Source organism: Thamnophis elegans, chromosome 10 (assembly GCF_009769535.1).
Source record: "Thamnophis elegans isolate rThaEle1 chromosome 10, rThaEle1.pri, whole genome shotgun sequence".
In the NCBI taxonomy this organism is placed as follows: Eukaryota; Metazoa; Chordata; class Lepidosauria; order Squamata; family Colubridae; genus Thamnophis; species Thamnophis elegans.
This window is the reverse complement of record NC_045550.1, coordinates 43,372,564-43,397,590: the sequence shown is the minus strand read 5'-3', so window position 1 is coordinate 43,397,590 and position 25,027 is coordinate 43,372,564. Positions and strand designations below refer to the sequence as shown.

Here is a 25,027-nt window from a genome sequence, read left to right as displayed (position 1 = left end):
AAATGTTCTATTAGATTTGGCAATCTTTTCTGAATAGGAATGTATTTTAACTCCTTTATAAGTGTTTCTGTCAGAACTGACAATACCACACTCATAAAGAGTGTCAATATCAGAATTTTCATTGAGAATTATTCTACTCCATGGAAGTGTCATCTTTATCCCATTGCCAAATAGTTCTTGTTGCTCAATACAGTTACTCTAAGCAGTTCATTTAAAGGGTGCAGGATGTACTACAAGATATTCCAAAGCATTGCACCATAGCCTTGAACTTCTTTAAATCAAAAACAGATGGTGGGGGTAGAGGGAATTAATTCCTAAAATACTTCAACTTTCTTTCAATGAGGACTTACTCCATGTTAATTTTTGCAATAACACTATTGTAAATGCTTTTTTTTTTTTTTTTAGTGATGGGGGCATTTTTTGTGTTTAGTTTTCAATCTGCAGCTTTTCAGCTTGCAGAACTTTCGAAAGTCTTTGGAGAGGCTAAATTAACCCTGAAAATTCAAATTATCACCAGCTGTGTACATACTACTTCGGAACATCTTGGGAGCACTAGAAATCCTAAATGTTATTCTTTTACAAAAACGTAACAAATTGTGGAGTAAAAATAGGTTTCACAATCTGGCATGGTTAGCTTTTCTAAAGCATAGGGAGTAGATCAGGCAGCAAGAATACTGTACTTGTTCACATGCAAGTCATTATGGAATATAATTTATAATGTAACAGGAAGGAAGTATCTCTCCCTTTTCACAACTTTTTTCAAGTCTTCACATGAGTGACTTGTTTCACTTTTCTTGGGACATTTCTTTAGTGTGACTAGTCTTCTGGTTCATTGCTTGCTTCATTCCTTTTATATGTGACTATTATTCTGAAATTCTTTTACTTTAAGACTAATATTATCCTAACTGTATGGATTTTATACTAAGTAGAATAGGAAGTGTATTGACACTGTTGAACTTTTGTGTTGGAGAAGACTCCTGGGAATACCAAAGAAATGGATTATTGAATAAATCAACTCTCAAGAAAACCCACTTGAGACACAACTGACCAAACTCAAATTATTCTCTTTCAGAATTATATGAAGATCCAGCTCTCTTGAGAAAGGTCTAAAGCTGGAAATGCTGAAGCATAAGAGAAAAAGAGGACAAGAACAGCAGCAAAATGGATAGATTCAGCTATAATGGGGGATAAGTGCACATTTGGAAGATTTGAAATAACAGATTAAGGACAGATCATCATGGAGAAAATCCATCTATATTGTTGTTATAATTTGGCAATGACCTGATGGCATATAATCAATAATCAATCATTTTTTCTTAAGCCACATTTTCTCAGAGGAATGGCTAAGGCTTTTGTTCTTTGTTGGGCTACATGGAGACTTATTCCACATGGCACATTAGTTCTATTGTTAGAACTGCCTCTTATCTAAGAAGAGTGTTTATCTGTCCAAGAGAATGCATATTTAAAATTCACATTCACTGCCTATGGGCTGGGTACTGGCTATAAATATCCTAAGTACATTTTTCCAGCCAGTGTTTCCAACAATATTTCTTAGAGATGAGCAGGCTCTGGAAATTTCCACAGAAATATAATACAAATGTGATTATATCCTATTCTGTGCCAATTGTAAAACACCCAGTATGGCCATTGGTTTTGTCAAGATACAGTAGAAATTAGAAAATGTAGCAGAGTTATCAAAGCAGACAATTGATTCCTCCCGCCCCACAAATGCTTGTGTTATCACCATGCCTTGCAATTTTGCAACTTCTCTTATCTCTTTATTACAAAGCATCATGGTCTTAGCAGGACACGCTGCCCTTTCTGTGTGTAATTTTTTTTTTACCAATGAATCTTAAAGCAACTAAGCTATGTTGGTGTAAATTACCTTAAATGATACATACCATCATATGCATTTAGTATATACTCATAACTTTACATGACAAGGTAACCAGACAGCTTTTGAAGAGACATTTTAAGCATACTCCCATATCAGGAACATTTTCCAGATTTCAAGATCCCCAGATGGCTGATAGTAGTAATATTAGCAGGGTCAAACAAATCATAATATGGATCATAGTTCATTGTATATAGGAATAGTATTTGGGATTACAAAACTCCAGTTGGCCACTAGATTAGAGGAAAGACCTACCTTATTAATGTGTCTGTTTGCTATCATATAATGATCATTAACATTTTTGCAACCTAGTTAAATTGTGCCTGGTATTAATTAATAATACCAGTTTTATAGAGAGACAGTTTTATGTAGTAGTTAAAGGCATGAGGGTAGAAACTGGGAGAGAGTGAGTTCTAGTCCTGCTTTAGGCATAAAGCCAGCTGGGTGATGTGGGCCAGTTTCTTTTTCTCTAGGAGGAAGAAGGCAAGGACAAATCATTGCCAAAAATGTTGCCAAAAATACCTGCAGGAATTTGTCCAAGCTAGGAGTTAAGATTGACTAAAAGACACACAGTATATTGTCTTTTTTTTTTTTACTTTGAAATCTGGTCAACTAGTATGTGACATTCAAACAAAGCAAAATGCAAAACAAGCAAGTTAGTTATCTTTAAATTCATTTAATATATTCACCTCATGAAGTGAAATAATCTTTACTATCAATTGATCTTCACTTAGTTATCCTGAAACTCTGACACTGCTATGAGAATATATAGTAACTCCTAAGAAACAATGTATTTTTTGGGGGGTGGGCAGGGCATGGGGCAATAAAATAGGGGAGGGGGAGCTTATCATGGTCAGAGTCTAGATTACTGTATGGGAATCCATCACATTAGTATTTTTGCCATTTTTCCAGAGTATCTACAGGATTACCTTCTCCAATCGGGGAAGGCTAGGATACTTTTAAGGGGGAAATACTTATAGTATCACATTACTGAAAGGTTCAGAAGAATTATAACTACATCCCAATGGAGGTAGAGCTAACCCCTGTCCTTCTGTTTTTTAGATATACGTATGTTAAAGAGTGAAATTATCTTGAGGGCTTTTCTTATGTTTCTAACTGATGTCATCTTGTTCTTTTCCTTATTTTTCACTGATTACACTTATCTTTCTTGTTGTGGACTGTTTATTTGCTTTTGATGCTTTTGACAATGATCCTACTCTATAATGGTTCTAATTGGGTAGATTTTTATTTTTGATAGATTGTGTAAACTGCAGCAAAGTAGATATGTATTTAATCAATAAAGTAATGAAGCAGTATTTCAAACTGGAAACAGCCAATCAGTGCCAATAGAATGTGATGTTTCCTTCTATTGATCATGGCTTGATATAACTTTGGAATCTTAGGATACAATTTGTATAAACTTATATTTAACAGGTAATCAATTTTCTGATGGTCTTTTTTCAGCAAATGTATAAGCTGTGATGACCTACTTGTGAGTTTTAAACTCATAAAAGACATATCAGTTCCCTAGCATAACTAAACACAGCTACAGCTATATCCATGAGTAGGAGAGAATGTAATTGGAAAAAATTGCCAATTCTTATGTTGTCTGATGTTTCATTTCTTCAAAGCATTGAAGTGAGAAGTTTGGATTGATTGTTTTTAATCACATTTTCTGAAAAGCATGATTGATTGATAAATAAGTTTCCAATGGCTTCCTCTGGTGTAAGAATCTAGTGAACCTCCAGCAGAACTAGATGGATATTCAGATTATCTGTTTGACTCAACTGAAAGAAATCAATGATGCAACTGGAAAAAATTAACCTGTTACCTGTGTTGTCACTAACACCGCTTCTCTTCTTCCTGCTTCCTACCTGATAAATATGATGACAATCCAGATATATTCAAAGGTCAGATATTCATCAGCCAGTGTGAATTATACATTTCATTGTGAATAGTTGGGCTATGAGGTGGTACATTAAAAACATGCCCGGCTTGAAATGCAGGGAATCATATTCTGCTCATGTGCTAACTAGATCAACTGGTTATCACTAAAGTTTCTTCAAAGGTCATTGTTCCTTCCTGCTTCCAGCCTTGCACCTATGACCAGAGTAGCATCCAAAAAACTATTTTGGATAAACTTCTTATGAGAAGTTGTCCTTCCCAACCAGTCTTGGTAACACATTAGGTGTGCTGTCTTTTTCTTACTTAACTTGTCTTAAATATGGGTTTGAAAACATTTTAAAAAAATCATTTTCTGTGGGAGGAAAATATAAACAACAAAATTTAATCCTACTCTCATAATGATATCATAATGCTATGTTCTTTGAGTACTTATGAATGCCATCATTAATAATATTGATTAAATTTGTTGCAATAGTTTTATACTTTTTTCTATTCAGAATTAATTTAATGATTCAAATTTTTTGCAGTATTTTTATGCCCTTTTTCTGTTCAGAATTGGTTTAATGATGATGCAAAATGACAAAAAAAAGCAGGCAAAAACCAGATTCTTGAGCAATCAAAACTGGGAATTTGTTCAGTTTAAATGCTCTTGTCCATCCACAATAATATTTGGTTCATTACACACCACTGCTTTGTTATTAACAGGCAATTAAATGCAAAAGATGGCAAACAACCAAGCTAAAAGGAAATTATAGGAAGCTACATTAGATTGTGCTTTTCTGAGATGTTTCTATGAAGTCTTAGAAGGCCTGCAAAAAGCAAGATGTAGAACTTTTTGTTCTTTATAAATCCATTCCAGGAAAGTGATAAGCTTCTAATTAAAACAGCTAGCAAAAACCTCTCTAAACAATGCCTGATGCCTGGAAAAATTGGGCTTGCTGTAAGACAGGAATAAACACCCTGACACAAAAATACACATTTAATTTGTGTACTTCTTTAAAGAATCTTGAAAAAGAATGCCAGTTTGAAATTGCACGACAATCATTAAGCCCTCTTTGTTTGCAATTTAAAATAGCACCTGAATGACCTAACAACTCTAATTTTACTCTTATAACTATGACCTTATTTTGTTCCTGGCTTCAAATCTTATTATTGTTTTGTGATCTTCAAAATACTGAAATCTGCTTTCTTAAATTGCCACATTGCATCCTTTAAAGTGTAATGTTTGCTTTATAAATAAATGCCATATAAATTTAATAAATAACAAACTAATAGCTTTCTTCCCTTTTCTGCCCAAATATGTTTTTTTATATTATGCTTCATCTAAACCAGAGATCTCAAAACTTGGCAACTTTAAGACTTGTGGACTTCAACAAGTCTTAAAGTTGCCAAGTTTTGAGATCTCTGATCTAAACACTCTAGGTATTGGTTATTTATTAGCTAATTGCTGCCCTCAAATACTCACAGGTCGGCCTCGGTAGAGAAGATATTTGATATGATAGTTAGATAATGACAATCCTATCCCAAAATGTTGGCACAATGCCACAGTAGAGGCTTGCTGCAGGTACAAACCCTTGTTTGGGAGAGATGCCTGATTTAAGGCAGAATAAGCATCTTGTATTTGTCCATCCACATTTGTAATTGGGCAGAACATCACATAAAACCCTTGGTCAAGGTCTTCCCTAGGATGGTAAGATGTATTTTGCTATTCATCCAATGTATTCATGCTGGATTTTCATATTTTGCAACATCCTTTCTGGTTCATTTTGTAGTGATGCATTTCTTCAATGATATACCTAAGTAGAATCATGATTTTAATGATTATATTGAATTTACATATTTTTTAAATTTTTTCAGTACAAGCTTAAGATAGCTTACATGGGGTGGGTTTTCTTTTGTAGTTTTATTTCCACAATAATAATCCTGTGAAGTAGACTAGCTTGAGTAGGAATTATTCTCAGTCACTTAGTAAACTTCATGTTTGAGTGATGATTTAAATCAGGATCTTCACTGTTACCCTTAACATCATAGACACTATATGACAATGGTTTTTCATTGAAGAATTTTCCAAAATTTCCCCAAATTTCCTTTTGTCCCCATCTTAATTTTTGTAAAAGCCTTAAAGAAAAAGAAAAGATCTAAAAATGTCTTGAATTTTTCCACCTTTCCAAGATGTGAGATTTATATGTTTTGGGTTAGAGCTAATTATTTAAGTGACTAGTTTGTGCATGGCTTCAATATTTTTTTGAAAGTTTTACATTTCTACCTCTCCATCTTATCACTGAGCATTGTGTTGCCCTTTTACAGTTCAAGTACTATAACAGCTGATACCTGAACAATTTAGGTATGCATTATTCTGACTCTCATATCTATCTACTAGCTTAAGATAGTTCAACTCATCCCTCCATTGTACAGATTTTTTAGATCTGCCAAATTCTACTTCCAGAATTTACAACCAATGTGGCCAAAGAAGTTAAGAAATCTGGAGAATATTCTTCCAACACATCTGGAGAAGGTTAGGAAAATCTAATACAATACTTTGTTAAATAAATATTTTGATAATAACTACTACATAAGAGGAAGGAATTTCTGATTTTGTTGCCACTTCAATGTCATTAAAAAAGAATGGGATAGATACAGAATTATAAATATCCATAAATATATTTAAAATAAAAAAAATGTTTTGCTTTTGACATGCGTAGATGGGAATTTGTTTATACTATATCTACAGAGCAATCTGTCTGATGATAGAGGATATTTATGAATGTTCATCAGTGGCTCACAAGGTCCTTCTTACATTGATGGAGCCTTTCAGGATATTCAGAAAAATATCCTGTGAAGGTTGTGTGATGGAGTGGAACCATGCCTTCTGAAGCCTATGTCTCCAGTATGCCAGTGGTAGAGTTACTAAGTGGAGAGGCCATCTGGTCAGGCTGGGTTGCCCTTTATGCAGAAGAGCAGTGGTGGGATATGACCGGTACGCCCTGGCACAGGCGTACTGGTGCCTGCTGTGTGCACCAGGTACCGTTCTGGTACAGTGCTCTGGAGGGCCCACCCACTGCCCGCTCTTTTTACCTCTATTTGAGCTGGAGCGTTGTGGGCAGTGGATACACATGTGTACACTGTGCGCATGCATGTGGTGGATGCCTGGCCCCATTGCAGCATTCCAGTTGCAACGGGAGCCGGAACCCACCACTGCAGGAGAGCATAGCCTTGTCACCAATTGGGCTTTTGAGTTGGGACATTGTTAGTACGTCCTGGTGGAGTTAGTCAGTTCAAAGAGTTTGGCTTATACCAGTGATAGTGAACCTATGGCGCGCGTGCCACAGGTGGTATGCAGAGCCCTCTCTGCGGGTATGCGAGCCGTCGCCCCAGCCTAGCTCCACTGCACATGCGCAAGTGCTTCTTGCTGCCCAGCTGATCTTTGAGTCTCTGCCACACATGTGCAGGGGGATGTGCTCATGTGGGGAACATGCGCGAGGAGGCCTCGTGTGGCGTCCCTGTGCCCTGTTTTGGTTTCTAGGTTGGTGCAGGAAGCCTTCCAGTCCCAAAACGAGGCACAGGGGGGTGGGGCACATGCATGAGGGAGCACCGGTAGGTCACGTGCCATGTGTGGGTTTTTTTGCATTGGGTGGTCATGTGCGCATTGTATTATGAGTGTGGGCGTGTGGGTACGTGCTTTCAGCACATGAAGACAAAAAGGTTAGCCATCACTGGCTTATACAAACTATGCTTAGACAACTTGCATGTATGACAAGGCAAAAGTAGAAGTAGATTGTGTGAACATTTTTTATTCAGAATTCAGGCCTGGGCCTGTGACACAGGTGACATTAGTTGCTCTACCTGAGGACCTATTTCAGGATCTAAAAGAGGGAATGGGCCTCCCTGACCATATTGAAATTCTCAGTGGTCTTCAGTATCATTTATCTTGGTATTCTTCCCATTGGAAATCGGAGATCCTGTATTTCATTGGTTCCTCTCCTTCCCTAATGGACATCTATAAACATATATTCTAAGCCAAACAGTGAAGAATTTTGGCTTTAAATATTTTAAAAAATTGTGCTATTAACTAATTCTGAGATGTAATTAGAGATGTATTTTGTAAATGCCAAATGGCTGGTGGCAATGAACAGAGCCACTTTGAAAACTAGAATGAGATTAAAGTACCCTGTTGTTATAAAATTATCTGATTATACATGTACATATAAATATATATAAAGAAATACTGCTGGCTTAAGGCAAACTTTTTGCCTGGCAACTTTGCTTCTTACAGTAATGATTGCAAATAGAACAAAACTGAGCAGTTAATATCTGAGTTGCAGTGATTTCCTTGGGTTCAAGAAAAGAATACAGAAACCCTTTCTCTTTAGTTTCACTTTGCTCCTTTTAAAACCTTTACTAAAATGTGTGAAGCAAAGTAAATGGTGCATTTTCACTCCAGATTGCAGGACACAGAGTAATTGCTTTAAATTACAGGGAAGCAAATTTCACTTGAATGGTAGCAGGGAAAACCCAATAGGCAGAACAATTTCAGAAAAACCAACCATCAAGGAAAGTGGTGAACTTCCTCTTTTAAACGTTTTCAAGAGACACTTGATAAATATCTGTAAGGGATGTTTTAACTATAACGAGTAGAGATTGACTTGGTAGTTCAACTGTCTTTTCCAACTCTATGCTCCAATAAATACAGGACAAGTAAAACATTGATTGTGATATATATGTATGTATGTATGTATGTGTGTGTGTGTGTATGTATGTATGTATGTGTGTGTGTGTGTGTATATATATATATATATATATATATATATATATATATATATATATATATATATATATATATATATATATGTAGTCCTTGACTTACAACTATTTGCTTAGTGACCATCTGAAGTTACAGCAGCATTGAAAAAAGTGACATGACTGGTTTTCAGACTTACAACCATTGCATTAGCCCCATGATCATGTGATCAAAATCCAGGCAGTTAGCAACTGGCATGTATTTATGACAGTTCCAGTATCCTGGGATCAGGTGATCACCATTTGTAATCTTCCCAGCTGGTTTCTGAGAAGGAAAGTCAACGGGAGAAGCCAGATGACTACGTATATCAGTTGATAATTGTGGCCAAAAAAAAAAAAAAAAAAGGTTGTAAAATGGGGGAAAACTCACTTAACTATCGTGCTTAGCAACATAAAATTTAGAATCAGTTGTGGTCATAAATAAAAGACTGCCTGCATTTAGAACTTCCAGAGTAAACTTTTGAAGAAAGGTGCCTGCTGACTGAGCTGTGCAATGATGAACATAATGAAAGTTTGCATAATAATAATAATGCATTCTGCAGTATGTAGCTTAAAGCATAGAATGTACTATTGTGACCTGTTTCTAATGCTTGGATCATAAGGGTCCATTCTTAACTGTGATGACTATTGTTTTTGGTCCCAATTGTAGTGGTAAGTCGAAGACTACCTGAACATTCATATAATTGATATAATCAAAATGATACTATTGAGCACTGTACACACCAAGACAACTAGAAACATGAACCGTTTTCCCCAAACGCCATCACTCTGCTAAACAAATAATTCCCTCAACACTGTTAAATTATTAACTAAGGCTGCATTACTATTACTATTAGTCTTTTCATCGTTCCTATCACCCATCTCTCCTATTTATGACTGCATGACTGTAACTTTGTTGCTTGTATCTTTATGATTTATATTGATATTGATTGTTTCCTGATTCCTTATTTGTACCATATGACTATCATTATGTGTTGTACCTTATGATTCTTGATGAATGTATCTTGTCTTTTTATGTACAGTGAGAGCATATGCACCAAAGACAAATTCTTTGTGTGTCCAATCACACTTGCCAATAAAGAATTCTATTCTATTCTATTCTATTCTATTCTATTCTATTACAGGGAGTTCTCCTTTAGTGACTGCCTTATTTGGTGACTGTTTGTAAGTATGATGATGATGATGAAAAAAGTAACAGTATAATTAATTTATGGCCTTTGCAGGTCAATAATGCAAAAGAAAGCTGAAGTAAGAGGTGATATTTCACTTAGTGACCGCTTCACCAAACAACTGAGTTACTAGTTCCAACTGTGATTGCTAAATTAGGACTAACTAAACAGTGGAAGAAAAAAAGAGCATGATCTCCAGATAGTTCATTCACTTTAAGTAATGTCAGATTATTTTAAAAGTGAAAGTCAGCTGTATTCCTTCATGGATTCACTGTTTGCAAAACACCCAAATTTGTTCCCATCTTAAAATCACTAAAGCGCTCAATTTTCTATTGCAATTTTCTATTTGTCTTATTTTTTGTAGCATCAGATTCTTTTTCTACCTTGATTTTATTAGATGAAAAAAAAAGCTTCCTTACCTTTGTTCCTAAGCATTTTGATGTTTCTCTCTTCCAAAACAGTTTTTCTTTTTATTTAAATTGTTTTAATTAAAACAATCCATGTGTTTACATACATGTGTAAGAATTATATATGTACATAGCTATTTGATATTGAGATTTATACATATTACATACCAGTAGTATAAATATGCAGGTACCTTACTAATTATCTTTAGATTCCAGCAGCTTCTAATTCATATTGAAAACACCATGGAATATCTCCAAAATGGCTTTGAATGAATATGCATTGCCATACTGGCAAACACAATTAATGTACTTAAAGATTTTAAACAGATGTTCTTCATTAACAATGTCATTGTGAGAATATTACATGTGCTGTAATCAGTGTTGAATAGGATACATTTAACACCTAATATTCAAAAATACAAATTGGAGGGGAGGAAAAATAAAAGCACAAAACAAACATAATATCCAAAAGGGATTTATAAAGTTAAAAAGTTCATATGAAATATAATCTGGAATCTTTTCTAATGTTGATATCCTAATTAAAATGATACCTTTGAGGCAAACTATACCAGGAAATAATTGATTTAGATAGTTTCAGCTAAAGATGCCTTTAGTTAGCTCTCTTCATGTTGCGTTCATGAGGATGAAAGTAATTATTTTGGGATTCCTTCTCTTTTTAAACATTATACAAATTACCTATTATTCAAATACTTCATCCAAGTCTTAGTCACAAGGGAACGGTATATAGGTATTCATACCACATTCAAGAATTAGAGATGAAACTCTAGATTTAAACAGAAAAAGTCAAATGTAGATATAATATTGATTAAATTGCCACAGCTTTGATAAAAACAGAGACAATTTGTTGATCAGATTTGCTATATCATCCTTATGATCTAGGGAAATTAATATTTTAAAACGTAAATATAACATTATAAGTCATGCTATATTAAATATTTTGTTGTAAGCATGAAGTATTTTGTTTAATATTTTAACTTTTTCAAATATAGTCATGGAAGACAACACTTTGCTGAGAAAACATTCTAAGTATTTGGGTTATTTTAGTATTAGAAAATAAAGTGGTTGCCAAGAGCCAAGGTGGCGCAGTGGTTAAATGCAGCACTGCAGGCTACTGCTAGATCAGCAGTTCAGCGGTTCAAATCTCACCGGCTCAGGGTTGACTCAGCCTTCCATCCTTCCGAGGTGGGTAAAATGAGGACCCAGATTGTTGGGGGCAATATGCTGACTCTCTGTAAACCGCTTAGAGAGGCCTGAAAGGCCTATGAAGCGGTATATAAGTCTACTGCTATTGCTATTGCTATCTAAAGCATGATTTCAGAGTCGCATTTCCTTACTTGTGAAGAAAAAGGAGACATATTCATTCCCCCCTAATAAATAAACTTTTTTGTTTTAGACAGAGAGGGGGAGAAATGGAACTGGGAATCAATGAAACAGGCCTATAAGGCTGTGAATTGACAGGAGTCCCTTTTGATTAAATGCAATTATATTTGATGCTATACATATAACAGTGTAATGTAAAATGGGAAGTTACATATGCCTTTTAATAACATTTATTAATCTGAAAATGTGCTGTCCGAGTGCTTGCAATTTAAGGATATAAAAGTGGCTGATTAATTCACGATGATGCCTACAGGTCCTGGTTTACGCATATGCAGTGTGTGGACTGCGTATAGTAGTTCAAAAGCATATTACCACAGTAATATTTGCTTTGTAAGAACTGATGCAACTAAACTCCTAGCTGTGTCTTTAATAGCCTATCCTTAATTTTAGCCACAATGCAATTCACTGATATTTTCTTTTTTCTGTAAATTATTGTATTCAAAACAGCTTTATAAACAACTTTTAAATATTGTATTATGTTTCTGCCTTTGAACCTCCTGAAGAAAAGGCATATATACTGCAAATAGTTTTAAGGGTCAAAATAATGTCTTCCTCCAATCAAGTTCAGTTCCTGCTGACTGCAAATAATTACCTAAGATTTCTCAGTGATTTGTCGTTTGTCAGAATTAAACATGCTTAGCTTTTTGAAACAGCCAAGTATGACTAGATGTTTCTTTAAGAATATGGGATTTTAAATCAACTTAGTCAGTTGGCAATAGCCTGAGACTGTTAATTAAAAGACAAATTGTTGTACATAGTAACTTAATTAGTGATTAATAAAATATTATTAACATGTAAATCATCCAATGAATGTTAATATATTTTATGTAGCCAAGATCCCTGGGCTATCTCCTGTTTGGGTATTACAAGACCGAGACTTATTTTTTTTCCAATAAGGTTGATGTATTATTTTTTTGATATGATTGGGTCAAGCACAGTTTACTGAATAAGCCATAACTGGCTCACGTTTTTATAATGTGTTAACCTTTAAATTAATGGTATATGGTTTAGAAGAATATATCAGTTGGTTTCAGATTATTCTCTGGTTTTCCTTCTAGTAAATACACCTTTATTTTATTAAATCTTCTCCACAAGATACCTATTATTGTCACTGCTGCCACTACAATTATTATTATTTTATAAACAACTCAAGGCAATAAACATATAATAGTCCTTCCTTCATCTATTTTCCACACAGTGATAAGTTATTGGGTTAAGAGAGAGTGGTGGGCTAAAGTCATCAGCCTGGTTTTCATGCCTAAAGTGGGACTAGAATTCACAGTTTCCCAGTTTCTATCCTGGTGCCTTAACCATGGGACCCAACTGGCTATTACCATCATGTCTTCTTTTTCTGTCTCCCACCCATAGCTTAACTGCCTCAGAATAGCTTTTACCCTGACTTGGATAAGGTGACCAGACGTCCCTATTTCAGCGTGACAATCAGGCTTTATAACAATTTTTCGCGTGTCCCTGGGTGTTTTAAAAAGTCCCGATTTTTTTCTGGCTTCATGTTGAAAGCCCAGTGGATTTGCTTAAGAAATCCTAACCGGGGCAAGACAAAAGACACCCTGTCTAATCCCCCCCTCTCTCTGTCTCAGTACTTTCATTGAAGATATTAAAACGTTAAAGCAACAAAACGGACCTCCCCCCCGCGTTGCTTTTACTCACTTTTATAAGAAAAAAATGATCTAGTACCATAGAGCTGCAGGAAATGGCTAGAGAGGGAAGCGACTGTTACTTCCTGGATTTTCCGGAGGGGAGGGACACGGAGGTTGGAGGACTCCTCCAAAATGGTGGCAAAGTTTCTTTGAAAAATATTTCCCTGACTAATTTCACCATTTCAATTTGCTCAGTTCTTTGTATTAACATCTATATCATTTTGGATTGACTTGGAGTTTCTGCCTGCTGGTAAGTGAACTGGGTTTCTTTCTTTTATTTTTTTTAATGCATTTTAAAATAATGTAGGTTTTTAAAAATGTGCAGCTGCTGTTTTTTTATTCAAAATAATATGTGTAACACTATGATGTGCCATGGAAAAATCATTAAAAAAAAGAACAAAAGGTTTTTTTAGGGTATTTTCCTGATCAAAACTATAATTGTTTCTGCATGACACCCTTAATCACAAATAGCCAACTACACTTCATTCTAAATAGTTTTATTTCCTTTATTGTATGTGATTACTTAAGTCCAAAAACTGAGTTAACTGGATAAACTCAGCTCCACAATTTACTAAATATACAGTTACAGGAATTTCATGTGCTGTCTCTTAGGGTTTATTGAACATAGGAGAATAATATGAGAGGGATTTGGTGTAAAATAAGCTCTTTTAATGAATTCAAAATCTACGCAGCAGACAAGACATGGGAGTGAACATAATACACACTTTAACAATATTTTTTTCTTTTAGCCATCAAATACTGCAGCAAGTGTGTCAGTAATAATAGCAAGACAGGCATAGGATTTTCCAGCCAGGTTAATTTTACTTTTTTATGGTTTTGATGTTGTATTTAATTTTATCTGTATTAGAAACTTATGAAGGCTGTGCAACATTTTGAGGTGATATAGAGTATGTAAAGGCATGAATACAGTAGAACCTCTGGTCACAACCATAATTCGTTCCATAATTTTGGTCGCAAACTGATTTGGTCATGAATCAAACCTAATTTTGGAAATTTGGCGCTTACAAAAAAAATGGTGCAGAAGGGGAAATCAGCAGCAGGGGGGGGGGAGAATGTGAATATTTTGGTCAGAAGCGTTCATGACCAGAGGTTCTACTGTATAACATCTTCACTTAAGACTTAAGATTCACTTAAGATATAACATCTTCACTTAAGATTCACTTAAGAACTGTGGCAAGAAAGGTGGTATAGTGACCAAAGTTACAATGGCATTGAAAAAAGTGACTGATGACCATTTTCACACTTAGCGACCATTGCAGCATCCTCATGGTCACGCGATCAAAATTTTGATGTTTGGCAACAGATTCGTATTTATGATGGTTTCAGTGTCCTGGGGTCATATAATCACCTTTTGACAAAGTCAAATAGGGAAACCAGATTCACGTATGTTACTATCTCATCAGCTGCAGTTATTCACTTAAGAACTGTGGCCAGAAAGGTGGTATAATGGGCTTAGTGACCAAAGTTACAATGGCATTGAAAAAAGTGACTGATGACCATTTTTCACACTTAGCAACCATTTTCACACTTAGCAACTGTTGCAGCATCCTCATGGTCACGTGATCAAAATTTTGATGTTTGGCAACAGTTACAATTTATATTTGTAAATTGTAGTTATGTTGTTTGCATTGTATGAAAATTTTTGTTGCTCCGTATAAAATTTTTAATCAAGCCCCCCCACCCCCCAGCCCGGTCAAAGGTGTCCCTCTTTACCAATCTGAAAATCTGGTCACCTTAGACTTGGAGATATATTTCAGAAAATACAACATCTTATCTAGCTTTATAAGAAAGTAAAATACATTTCAGTTATTGAATTGAGATTAGATATTTTCTTTTGTTGATAAGCATTCTGGGATTACTTGTAGTCATCTAAAATTTAATTTGGATAAAAGAAAATTGAGTAATTGGGGAAAAAAGCTATCCAAAGACATGTTTCTGTTAATAATGCAATATTAACAAGGCAGTTTGATTTTGTTTTTTCAAAATATTTCAAAGACTGGACTTTGTAATTGGAGGGACAGTGTGGGATAATGAATGTAACATGCCCACATGTCATCTTTTCCCAAAAGTGTTAATATATTATTTATTGTAAAACTGTATCCAAAATTTCATTCATACTTTCATCCCTCTGTCTGAATAAATTATATTCCTTCCAATCTTTCTTATACTACTTATATTCAGTTTTGTTAACCACATTATTTCCTTCCTATTTAGCTGTATTAACTGATGATTGTAATAGCCTAGTGGAAAATAATCACACAATTACTGAGGATTAAAAATTAGCATTAGACCCTAACTGGAAGGCCAGATATCTAACAATAATAGGGCAAGGGAATTTAGAGTAATTTTTTTCTAATTCAGTCTACCAGATTTTTGACTTCTTTCAAAGGGATCTAAAAAGTTTGTGTTCTACTTTGTGTGGGTAATATTCCTTCCATTAACAAAAATTAGAGTGAAGAAAATGCCATTTAAATCTGACCAGTTATAACATATTCTATAACAAATTAAAGTGCTTCATTGAAGGAACTGTCATGAAACTGAACTCAGTCTGACAATATTTTTGTATACTCATTCAAACTATGTTAAATGGCAGCACAAAGACATGTCTTATTTTAAAATTATTTTTTCCAAAATAAATTGAAAAGTGAGAAAGATCTTATTCCATATGCATATGAATTTGATATTAACAGAATAATAGTTATTTTGTTGATATAAAATTATTCAAGATAAGGAAGCTATCTAGAATATAGCTTTAAAAAAATAATGCTTACAGTAAGAAATTATGCAGGACTTGACCTATCTTTAGCAAAATAAAAGTGGTTAATATGCAATAATGTTATTGCTGCTGGATTGAAAGTTATGGGCTAATCAATGATTTGAAGTCAGAAACATCAGAAGACCTTTAAGTTGGACTTTGATTCTGATGATACTCTCCTCTATACACGGATATGTATATGTCAAACCACCAAGACCTAGTAAAGAGCACTAAATTGCATATCCAATTAATATAATTTTATACTAACTGTGCTAAGTTTTTACAGTCCTAATATTTCAGTCCATGCCAATGACAAAGAAATATCTTCATGTTCTACTGGCATGAAGTTCATGGGTAATCCACCAACTACAGATTAATTCAGTTATTTGCTTTGGTGTCTCTTATATGTATTTATAGAAAAAGAATTGGGTTCCTATTGTTTAGATTCCGATGAGAATACAATGGTACTTTTGTTAGTACCATCTGTCAAACCATTGACAAAGGCTGCATTACTATTACTATTAGTCTTCTCATCGTTCCTATCACACATCTCCTCCCACTTATGAATGCAGGACTGTAACTTTGATGCTTGTATCCTTATGATTTATATTGATATTGTTGATTCCTGATTGCTTATTTGTACCCTATGACTATCATTAAGTGCTGTACCTTATGATTCTTGATGAATGTATCTTATCTTTTTATGTACACTGAGAGCTTATGCACCAAAGACAAATTTCTTGTGTGTCCAATCACACTTGGCCAATAAAGAATTCTAGTAAACCAAGTTGCCCAAGCGTTCAATGTGTGGCTTCTCCTATCATAGAAACCTTAACATTTCAACTTGTGGAAGTCTGTCATATATGATGACCTGTACATGGCATAGGTCTGAGAAGAGGCATAGAGTACCAAGCAGTTGGCACATCAGATGCTTCCCGTGAATCTGCAGAGTAAAAAGAAAGACAGATAACAGAAACCAGACTGTGGTGATAAAAGAGACAGCATATGGGCACAATAAATGCCACTGTTTATGGTACGTGATGTTACTAACTGTCATTAGGCTCTGGTAGAGTCCTGTGATGAGACAAGAATGTAGGAGCACATGGAGAGTTATTCCATTATATTATTAGCTATTACATTTCTGCTGTAAAGGTCACTGTTTAATATACATTGCTTTCTTTATTATTCCCTTATAACATTTCTTAGGGAATTTAATTCCTAAAACTTGCCTGGTTTGGAGCTCTTTTGCATTCTGCTGACCCAGAGTCTAGCGAACAAATTAGTTATCTTTCAATGTATGTGTCTGTGTCCAAATTAAATTTTCTGTTGCTGAGCAAAAGTGCTTTTAAGATCATAGCAACTGATTATAAAGGCAATTGCCTGTTTTAATATGTTAAAACCATTGTATTAACTCTCTTTGTTACCAAGTGGATATTTTTGCATCTAGTTTGGAATAAATATCATGTAGAAACTATGGTTACACAGTGAATAAATTCTGAGTAAATTTTAAAACATTACTGAATACTATTCCAGTTATATTCAAAGGAATATGTTTTACTATTAGTCTAGTTTTGTATGTTCAAACAGTTATTTTTAAGAGTGTGGGTGAAATTAAATATTTGATCTCTAGGACAGTGTTATGATACACTTTAATTCATAAATTACGTTCCATTTAGATCTCTAAATAAAGTAGCATTTCCTTGAATATAACCAAATTTCTGTATTACAACCAGAATATTTCCTGTTCTTTCCGTGTCTTCTTGAGAACCTCACGTCTTATCATCATTGTTTGTATTTAAGTCTTGCAGCACTATGCTTTTTAATTATGTTTTTGTTTTTGTTTAATATGTACAATATATTTAATATCCTTTTATGTAGTGTAAAGTTTATGAGCAATCAATCTATTATATATAATATTTTTTCATTAAGTGAGTTTTGGAATAAGAATATTCTATGCTAATAACCACAACAGCTTTAAGCCCTACCAAAATATATCCAATCAGAATATGGATGGATAAGAAAAGACAAAACCAAGGGAACTTAGAAAATTCCCCAAGAGACAAAAATGAAACAAATGAATCAAGAAAATCATGGAATTGTGGGTGACTTCAAATGCTAGAATGTTGACTTACAAAATAAGAGATCATTCATTTTGTTTTTATGTATTTATTAAGTTTATATGCCACCCATTTTATAGTGACTTTTGTCACATTACAGTCTTATAAAACAATATTATAAAATATTAAAACAGTGAGATGAGAAATATAATATTAGCGTTAATTTTTAAATCTATTAAGAAATACAATTTACAGCTTAACCTGTTTAAATCATATAAAGCAATCAAACTATGCTTCAAGAAACCTTACAAATAAAACCAAAGTTTTAAAAAGATAACAAAATTGATAGTGAAGCATCTACATCAGGCAATATTTAAAAAATGGGTTAAATTGAAATGTAGGTAAGCCTAGGTAATATTTTGTAACCTTTCCTTGGATGTTACAAGGAAGAGTTTGTTGCAAGAACAGACTACAAAAGAAGCAGTATTCGTGAAGAAAGAGCCTGACCAGATGAGGGTGGCAGAGAGAAAGAAAAGGTGGAGAAGGACAGATCAGGAAGTGAGTAATTCAAATAGAAGTTCAACAAGGAGAGGCCAAGTTTGAGAGAGAGAGACAGAGAGAGAGAGAGAGAGAGAGAGAGAGAGAGAGAGCGAGAGAGAGAGAGAGAGCAAGTTCAGCAGAATATTCAAAACAACAGAAGTATGAAGTTGTGGTTTATGGGTCACTATTCAGGCATTGCTCTAAACTGCCAAATATGAGGGAACTGAAAACACTGTTTTTCTTGTGCATGCTTCTTCTAAAAACAAAGCCATGCTAATCTCCCAATGGGTAAATTAGAGAGCAATAGAGACTGAACAGAATTGCTAGCATAATTTTTGTCTGAGTAGCAAAATAACTTAATGGAAACTATCATAGTATTAATGTTTCAACACTTTAATTTCTACAATATAACCAGAGAGACAAATTAGTAACAAATCTTTTTCTGTTCAATATCTTGTTGCAATTTCACTAGTTTGTATTTCAAAAATAAGGCTTAGAGGGGATTTATTTCATTTTTGCCAAGTTTTGATTCTAGGCGAGATAATGGTGGTTTTATTTAAACAGCTTACTAGAAGTTGAATTAGTCTCAATGTGATTTTTGGAATAGGATAGCTCCTGAAACCAGAAGACTCCCACATTAGCAGAAGTTAGATTGTTGTAACAGCATCCCCCAATCTTTTGGGCACCAGGGAGTGGTTCTGTGAGGACAGAACTTTCTGCAGACCAGAGGTGTGTGTGTGTGTGTGTGTGTGTGTGTGTGTTTGAATGCAGCCTGTATCTCATGTGTGTGCCAATGGGGCTTTGCTCATTTGCATGGCCCAATTTCTGGCATGCCATTGTCTGGTGCGGGTCCATGGCACGGAGGTTGGGGACTCCTGTGTTATAGAATATATGCAACATTTCCACACAGTATCTGTGTAGTGTTAGTATTATATTTATGCCATGAGAATAAAGAAGAAATTAATCATCATCCTGTCGTTCCATTACAGCAGATGATGGGGCACAAATAGGAGCAATGATAATATCTTCAGATTAATTCAATTTGTGAAATTACATGTTTTTCCCCCAAATCTTTTTTTTCAACTGGGAATTTTGTTTCTTTTGAAAATTTGCTTGGTCGTGGGGAACAACTGCTAATTAAATTTGCAGAAATAAATAATGTACAAAGAAAACTATAATTTATCAAAGTTCTCAGAATAGAATCTGAATAGACAGAGACTTCAAGACAACCTTTGTCCCGCACTTCCTGTGGGAGGAGCCTGTCGCCGAGGAGCTCAACGGAGCCCCTCTTAGAGTTCTGGTCTGTATATCTAATTAAGATCAATAGATATCATCCCTTTCTGGCAGAAAGGGACAGGCAGAAGCTCAGGTGTTAGGATTTATTCGTAGTTCACAGCCCTTTTTCCTTTTTTTTGGGCTGTGAATGAAGAAGAGTTCTAGCGTAACTGAGCTCTTATCTCCAGCCAGTTCTTCGCAGCTGCCTTTTTGCAGCCCTAGACAGCCGACTCCCTCACTCAGGACAATGATAAATTGTTTTTAAGATAATACGAGCGGGTCTTACTCCTGTGATGTTTTTTTTTTATAACTATCTAAACACCAGCCTTGTTTTTTCTTTGAACGTCTCTGCGCAATTGGGATACAAAATGGCGTTTTTACTGTGTTGGTGATTGATGACGTAATTAACTGGCTTTATTTCCCCGGAGACTGCTACTCATTAACAAGCAAAATCTACAAATAATTTAGTGAGAACTGACCAGCTGAAGACACTGTTTATCTGTCTATTCTCAGATTTTATCTATAATGTCTCCCAGGTCTAAACAGGCAAAAAAATCCTCCCCGATTGTGCTTAAAGAACTTGTTAGTAAATCGCTGCCTTTGTCTCCTACGCCACCTACTGGAGATTCTTTGACACAGGAGCTTTTCTTTCAAATAATTAATGACTTTAAGAAAGAAATCAAAGAATTTGTGCTGGATTTATGCGATAAAATACAGACCAAAATTGCCCAAATAAATGCGGATATGTTTGAAACCACGTCTATTTTGACATATTATATTGAAGAAATGGAGACTAAATTGGAAACTTTGGAGGGGGCTAATTTTAAATTGACTTCTAATATTCAAGCCTTACAACAAGAGATTATGGACACTCAAACACAACTTACAATGATAAATTATAACAGAAAGGCGTCTGCAATAAGAGTCAGAGGACTGCCTGAAAAGAAAGGAGAAAACCTGAAACAGACTTTTGTAGAAGCTTTCAGCCAAGCGGTGGGAGGTCCGGGACTCAATTTTGATTGGAATATTCGAAAAATCTATCGCCAAAATTCGCATATAGCAGAGCAACGACAGCTTCCAAGAGACATAATTATATACTTTTTCACAAAAGAATCCAGAGATGCGATCTCACAAAAGTTTCATAATAGCAGGCTTCGAATCGATGGCCATGATTTGTTCGTCTTTAAAGAAATTCCGCTCCGGATGCTGCAAGCAAGGAAAGGCTACACTTTTTTAACCCAAGAACTCAGAAATCGTCAAATAAAGTATAGGTGGGAGGCCCCAGTTGGAATCACAGTTACATTTGAAAATCAAAGATTTCGCATCAATTCTGTTTCGGAAGCCTGGGATTTTTATTATAAAACTCTGAAGGCGGGGCTTCCTGACTCATTCGGAAACGCAGAAGGACAAGGTGAAGGAAAGACAAGCAGCAAGTTACTTGGTTACAAGAAGGAGGGAGGTGTTCTCCCCCTATTGGAGAGACAGAAGAGCGGAAACTGAGGATTCAGTCATATTTTCAAAGCAGTGGGACATGTGGTTACAAGGGAGAGGGTAGCCTTCTCTTTCCGAAGGGCAGAAGAGTAAGGAACATAGACCCAGCGATGTTCTTAAAATACCTTCTAAGCTTTTGGACTGATTATTTCTGTTTGGTAAATGGTAAAGCTGTGCATTGATGAGGAATTGCTTATTGCTTATTCCAGACAGACATTATACGGGACTTTTATAAGATTTACTTGAATCTTAATCCAAACTGCGCATGAATTGTGGCTTGGGAGGAATGGAGGGGGGAAGAGTGTGGCAGAAAGGAAGGTGGAATGGGATATTGATGAAGGGATCTTGGGATTGAATGAACTGGTATGGATTTTGGGTACACATTTTACGGATTTACATGCTTGAAGTATAACATAAAAAGCTTAGGATTTTAAAGTGAAGAGCGAGATCCTAATCATATGTAATTTCGGTTTGGGTGGAATGGAGATGTGAAATGAAGGGTAGGAAGATGAGTAGCGAAAGTATGACTAGATTGCTCTGTATTTGAAGACAAATTGATTTTTGTATAAACTAATATTTGAATATAAGGTTAAGAAAGGTTTTTTTTTGGAGAATTTACAGGAAGATGGGGTAAATATCAAAGAAGTAAGGGACGAAGACAAAATAAAAATGGAATGATTCACACTGATTAAATTTTAAGAATGATGGGAGGCTGAGCATAATGCAAAAGATTTTTAAGAAGTAAGGGACGATGATAAAATATAAATGGAATGATTCACACTGTTTAAACTTTAAGAATGATGGGAGGCTGAGCATAATGTAAAAGATTTTTAAGTTTTTTTTATTTACTTACTTTTTCGTTTTTTTTTTTTCTTCTTTTTTTCTTTTTCGGAGTGTTCTTTTTATTTTATTTTCATTATTATTGTTAATAAGATATTTTGAAGGTGAAGGGTACTGAACTGTGCCGGGTGTGGGACCTGGGAAGTCGGAGGGGGTTAGGGAGGGGGGTTCATTGGGGGTGGGTGGGTGGGTGAAGATATAGTTTCAATATATAGAACAAGAAGAATACACTTGTATACTGTTGATTTTTATATTTTCTTTTTATTTTTCTCTTTTTTTTTCTTTTTGCTTTTTTCCTTTCTTTTTTCTTTTTAGCGTAACTGAATAGATTAAGGAATAGAATACACCATAGTGAGAAGTAGAGGAAAGGAAGAGGGAGAAGTAAGGAGGGAGGAAGAGGGGAATGTAAGGAGGATGAGAGGGGAAGGAGGCGAGAAAGGAAGATAGGAGGGGAAAGGGAAGTAGGAGGGGTGATTGTTGGAGGGAGAAAGGAAAGTTGGAGGGGGAGAAGAAGGGGTGTATGAAAGCGATAGGTTGGGTTTATGAGTTGTGTTTAGGTTGGGGTTTTTCTTTTCTTACTATTATATTATTCAATATCCAGTATATAAGTGAATGTACAAAATTGAAAATGAAAATGAATAAAACATTTAAAGTACAAAAGACAACCTTTGTCCCTATCATTAGGCAGCAACCCTATAGTAGATTTGCTATGTAACAAAAGTACATTTTTACTAGAACTATGCAGTGCTTTAGATACAACTTCTATCCTACAGAGTATAAAAAGTCACAAGTATTTGCTTTCCACTCTTTAAAGCAATGACATTTTCCCCTCAGGTTATGGTAGGACCACATGAGCAGAAGCAAAGGATAGAGAGACGCTCCTGTTTGATAATTCTCCCTCCCCCCACCCCCGGAAGCATAATTTTCTCAGTCATATTTTAAGCTTTAAGGGAGAATCAATGACAACATAAAGCTGAAAGGAAATCACAAGGTAGTATGTTGTTATAAATGTTTTCAGTATTGGGATACAGAGCATAGCTCTTACAGTTATTATCATAGTTCAAAGCAGATAAAATGGCCCTGTGCCAGCAATTACAGGTGCAGGAAGCCAGAGGTCTTTATAGTAGATGTAAATCTCACTAAATTGCAGGAATACAAGAATTGAGGAAAACCAAGCTGACTCCACGAGCAATGGCTCTATGCAAACTAATGCCAGAATCAGAGTGGAGTCGTCTTTTCTTAGTCCCAAATACTGCTCCTGTTTTCATTTTTGGGTGGGGAAGGAGGGAGAAGGAAATCTCATAGAATATCATTGTACTGATTTGATTTGTTGATTTTGTTTTGCATGTATGATACCATATATCTTTTCCGGCCCTTGGTCTAGTTCAGGTAGTACAGTCTGTTGCTCTACTTCCTATTTTATTTTATTCTATTTTATTCTATTAGTTTATTATTATTTTATTTTATTATATTTTATTATTTTATTTTTATTATTTTATTATTTTATTATTTTATTTTATTATTTTAGTTTATTTTACTGTACTTTACTTTATTTTATTATTATTATTTTATTATTTTATTATTATTTTGTTATTTTGTTATTTTGTTATTTTATTATTTTATTATTTTATTATGTTATTATTTTATTATTTTATTATTTTATTATTTTATTATTTTATTATTTTATTATTTTATTATTTTATTATTTTATTATTTATTATTTTATTATTTTATTATTTTATTATTTTATTATTTTATTATTTTATTATTTTATTATTTTATTATTTTATTATTTTATTATTTTATTATTTTGTTATTTATTTTGTTATTTATTTTATTATTTTATTATTATTTTATTATTATTTATTTTATTTTATTTTACTTTACTTTATTTTATTTTATTTTTTACCCATCTCTCAACTAATTCTGAATGGCTCCCATCAAAAATTAAAAGCCTCCCCAAATCATTTTTAAAACAATAAAATTCCACCAGTTTAAACGTAAAACATTAAAATAACAAAAGCATGGCTCCAATCTGTGCTAATCATATTATTTAATTTTCTCCCTATCCAGGGAGAGGGAGGGGGAGGAGACAGGTCTTTAAAGCCTTACAGAAGGCTAAAATGATTAATTGTAGATGCTTGATTAATTACTGATTGCTCCAGAACTGCAGATCCACCCTCCAACAGACCCCCTCTTTCTGAGTCTCATCCAGAGGTGGTATTCAGCAGGTTCTGACCAGTTCTGGAGAACCGGTAGTGGAAATTTTGAGTAGTTCAGAGAACTGGTAAATACCATATCTGACTGGCCCTGCTCCCATTTATTCTCTGTGTCCCAAGTCCCAGCTGATCAGGAGGAAATGGGGATTTTGCAGTAACCTTCCCCTGCCAGGCCCACCAAGCCATGCCGCACCCACCAAGTCACACATGTAGAAATGGTAGTAAAAAAATGTTTGAATCCCACCACTGGTTTCATCTATAGATATCTCAAAGCCTACAGGCTCCTAAGGTGCATAGTCAAAACTTGTCAAGTTTTTCTTCTCTATGGGTTCGTCAGACTGACCCATAACACAACTGCAGTGTGGGAGTTTCTGCTCTGACATATAATAAAGTTTGTTTGTTTGTTTGATTGATTGATTGATTGAAATATAATCTGTACAATATCCCTTGAGATTTACTTATCGGTGATTTGTAGAGAACTATGTAATCTTTCCATCTGGGTGATAAACTGGTGGATCTGAGTGAAGATAATGTCTTACTCTGTAATATGTTGATCAGTATTTCTGGAGTGCTCCCAAGAACTACATCTTATAACCAC

General features: G+C 34.7%; 1 long non-coding RNA gene across 2 annotated transcripts in view; it reads left to right on the top strand.

Annotated features, from left to right (window-relative positions):
* The window catches only part of LOC116514111, a 28,273-nt gene extending 21,781 nt beyond the window's left edge, over positions 1-6,492 (top strand). For both annotated transcript variants that reach the window (XR_004256074.1, XR_004256075.1), the window contains one exon: positions 1,073-6,492. This is a non-coding gene — a long non-coding RNA (uncharacterized LOC116514111). The remainder of the gene's footprint in view (positions 1-1,072) is intronic.
* The last annotated feature ends 18,535 nt before the right edge of the window (positions 6,493-25,027 follow it).